Consider the following 4,669-nt stretch of genomic DNA (forward strand, 5'->3'; position numbering starts at 1 on the left):
AATCATGTTCTTACAATCATCTCGGGCAATCGACAAAACCTCCTCCGGGCCTGAACCGACCCATGTAATTGTCCGACCCTCGACTCTAGCAAAACTAGCTAGTTTATCACTCGTTTTACTTTGACAACGAGGAAAAAGAGTAATACAAGAATTCTGAAGATTCAGTAAGTACTTTATTTCCACAACCAACGATGCATAGATTGACTGGTCCAACTCTTCACTTGAAATTATAGCCACTGCGGTGCTCGAGTCCATCTCGACTTTGATCGCAAGGTCCGATCGTTGAATCGCAAAAGACAATCGTTCCATACATGCGCACAACTCCGCTTCTAAGACATGCGCACAACTCCGCTTCTAAGACATCCTTGCATGAGAACAAGGCTCTGCAAGCTAAAAAAAATGAGAGTGCCGACGTTATCACGTAAGATCATCCTAGCGCCCGCTTCTCCTTCCAAAGAAAATGCTCCATCAGTATTCAATTTAACCCATTCAGGACGTGACGGCTTCCAGGCTGTGTCCTGTACAGGAGCCTTCCCCTGAGGTGTAGCTAGATCATAAGATATACTACCTTTTCCTTTAACTGGATCACACTGTTCAAAGTTATAAAGGGGTGCGCCAAGGTGACCCCTTCTCACATTTCCTGTTTAATTTGGCTGTGGAAGTTCTGTCTAAAATGGTCTGTAATGCTCAGAAAGAAAAGTTGCTTACTGGATTGGCACTAGACCTCGTTGAGAATGGGGTGGCCATCCTTCAGTACGTTGACAATACAATTATATGCTTTGAACATGACAGGGAAGCCCGATTAATCTGAAACTTACGTTATATATGTTTGAGCTTATGTCGGGGCTAAAGATAAATTTCCAGAAAAGTGAAATCCTATGCATTGGGGGGGGGGATGATGATACACTAGCCTTTATTTCAGAGCTTTTCAATTGCCAAATAGGACATTTTCTGATGAAATACTTGAGAGTTCCAGTCAGTCATTCGACTCTTCGTAACCTGAACTGGAACTTTGTGGATGAAAGATTCCTGAAATGTTGTGAATCATGGATTGGTAATGCAACATCATTCGGTGGGAGGCTTATTCTCCTTAGTTCCTCTCTTACCGGAATTGTATATTTTTATATGTCCATGTTTTTGATCCCTAAGATGATTATTGACACGTTGGATAAACACTGTAAACGTTTCTTTTGGCAAGAACATGAAGGGCGAAAGAGATACCATTTGGTGAAGTGGACTAGAATCTGTAGATCTAAGAGTAAATGGGGGCTGGGGGTGAAAGACCTTCGGAGACAAAACATCAGTGTACTCACCGAATGTAACACCCACGATGCGGCTATATCTCTCACGTGTCGGAGCACGACTTAGAGGCATAATTGCATAGTAGGCATGTCGCAAGAGGGGTAATCTTTACACATCCCATGTACTGAATAAGAAAGGGATAAAGAGTTGGCTTACAATCGCCACTTCACACAATACATAAATATAGCATTACATCATCCAGAATACAATCAAGGTCCGACTACGGAACCAAATAAAGAAAGACAACCCCAAATGCATAGATCCCCGATCGCCCCAACTGGGTCCTCTACCGATCGTCCGGAAAAGACACATAGTAACGTCCAGAATCCTCGTCGAACTCCCACTTGAGTTCGGTCGCGTCCCCTGCACTGGCATCATCGGCACCCGCATCTGGTTTTGGAAGTAATCTGTGAGTCACAGGGACTCAGCAATCTCACACCCTCGCGATCAAGACTATTTAAGCTTATGGGTAGGAAAAGGTAGTGAGGTGGAGCTGCAGCAAGCACTAGCATACATGGTGGCTAACTTACGCAAATGAGAGCGAGAAAAGAAGCAAAGCACGATCGTGAACTAGAAGTGATCCTGAAACTACTTACATTCAAGCATAACACGAGACCGTGTTCTCTTCCCGGACTCCGCCGAAAAGAGACCATCACGGCTACACACGCGGTTGATTCATTTTAGTTAAGTTAAGTTTCAAGTTATCTACAACCGGACATTAACAAATTCCCATCTGCCCATAACCGTGGGCACGACTTTCGAAAGTTCAAAACCCTGCAAGGGTGTCCCAACTTAGCCCATCACAAGCTCTCACGGTCAACGAAGGATATTCCTTCTCCCAGGAAGACCCGATCAGACTCGGAATCCCGATTATAAGACATTTCGACAATGGTAAAACAAGACCAGCAAAGCCACCCGATGTGCCGACAAATCCCAATAGGAGTCGCACGTATCTCATTCTCAGGGCATAATGGATGGGCAAGACGCCGGGTTGGCATAAACCCTGGTTTCCCAGGGGGCGCCGGACATCACCCGGTTTGGACCAACACTCAGAGGAGCACTGGCCCGGGGGTTTAAAATAAATATGACCCTTGAGTCCGCAGAACCCAAGGGAAAAAGGCTTAGGTGTCAATGGTAAAACCAATGTTGGGCCTTGCTGGAGGAGTTTTATTCAAGACGAACTGTCAAGGGGTTCCCATTATAACCCAACCGCGTAAGGAACACAAAATCAAGGAACATAACACCTGTATGACGGAAACTAGGGCGGCAAGAGTGGAACAAAACACCAGGCATAAGGCCGAGCCTTCCACCCTTTACCAAGTATATAGGTGCATTAAAGTAAACAAGATATAATAGTAATGATACCCCAACAATAATCATGTTCCAACAAGGAACGAACTCCATCTTCACCTGCAACTAGCAAAGCTATAAGAGGGGCTGAGCAAAGCGGTAACATAGCCAAACAACGGTTTGCTAGGAAAGGTGGGTTAGAGGCTTAACATGGCAATATGGGAGGCATGATAAAGCAAGTGGTAGGTATCGCGACATAGCAATAGAGCGAACAACTAGCAAGCAAAGATAGAAGTGATTTCGAGGGTATGGTCATCTTGCCTGCAAAGTTCTCCGAGTTGACGTAAGCTTGATCCTCGTAAGCGTACTCAACGGGTTCCTTGAACACGTAATCGTCTCCCGGCTCTACCCAAAGCAAGAACACAATCAAAGGAAACAACAATCAACCCCGGTGCAATGCGCAAGCAACATGATGCAAAACATGGCATGATATGCAGGATGTGATATGCAATGCATATGCGAGCTCCGGAAGGAAAAGATTGAACCAGGCCTCAACTTGGCAAACCAAGAGTGCCGCTGTAAATATGAGTTGATTTCGGTTGAAATCGATATAAAGATCATCGGAATCGGATGCACGGTTTGCAAATGGCAAGCAAAACAATAATGGCACAATTCTGCGATTAACAGCACGATGCCACCTAGAATGCAACAAGAAACTAAGCTACTTCACTCCAACATAGCAACAATGCACATGGTAGTGATCCACTCAAGATGCTTGACAAAAGATGAACACTGAGCTACGGCTAAATCACACAAGAGCAGGTTCAAACAAGCATGACAAAACTGCAAAAGATATCAGCTTCACAGACTTAGTGAAAATACTAACATGTCAGGAATTAACATCAGGAAGCAATGTTTAGAGCAAGAAAACAACATGCTACAGGAACAGAACATAGCAATACAAGGCATGTCATGAATCTACTCAAAGCATAAAACAGAAGCCCCTTAGTGACCATAAGCCAAAAAGGATCAGAAGATATGATGGCACCCATGTAAACATAGCAAGTTTCGTTAACAGTTTCAGACTTAGCAGAAAACTGGACATGGCAAAACAGAGTTGTGAAGGCCTCTTTGCGAGCTCGATTCACTCACCACAAAGCTTTGCATGACAAACTAAGCATACTACCAGCAAGAAGACATGATCATGAAGCTAAACCAAGCAAGAATAAGTTCATAGTATGCATGGATCAACTACAACAACCTTGGCAAAATTGATTAACATGTAAACAATCTGCCTTGAACATTTTATAGCAAAAGGAGAGCAAGATTGAGTCATGCTAGGGCACTCCATAAATGCAAACAGGGGGATGGATGGGTAGAGCATGACCATATGTCCAAATCATCCTTACTGAGCATACTCAAAAGAAGCATGGATCTCACTGTAGCAACATGAATACATGGCATAAAAATAAAAGCAGGGAAAAGACTTAGTGAAATTCCAAGCCTCTGAAATCAGCAATATTACGAGAGCTACTTTGCATGCATGTGCTAGTCACCACATTGATCACAAAAATACATGGCATACACCCCTGTAAAGATGGCACGGCATAGCCCAAAACACATGTAGAGCTCATGCCCATATGCAGCACAAAACAATTGTAGCAAAAATGACAAAAGCTCATACACTTCTAAGAAACAATAACTAACATTTTATAGCACTCTTGCAACAGTCATTTGGGCACCAAGATGGACTCAAATAAGCATGGCACAATGGAACAAAATGAAGCTCACATCATGATGAACATTTCGATATATTATGCGCAAGAAACGGAGCTACGGATGAGGAGTTATAGCATGTTGAACAGTGCTTGAAAATATAGCAGATGAAAAAGACTTAGGCGAAAATCGGGTCAACCTAGGGTTTCACTGGATCTGGATTTGGATCTAGATCTGGGCTGCGCCGGGCCCGAGGTTGACCGGAGTGCTCCCCGGAGTGGAGGGGACGACGGGGAGAGGCCGGAGGAGGACGGGGCGGCGCCGGAGCTGGGTGGCGCCGACGGTGGACGGCGGCGCGGCG

The sequence above is a fragment of the Triticum aestivum genome, chromosome 2A (genome assembly GCF_018294505.1).
Source record: "Triticum aestivum cultivar Chinese Spring chromosome 2A, IWGSC CS RefSeq v2.1, whole genome shotgun sequence".
NCBI classification, from domain to species: domain Eukaryota; kingdom Viridiplantae; phylum Streptophyta; class Magnoliopsida; order Poales; family Poaceae; genus Triticum; species Triticum aestivum.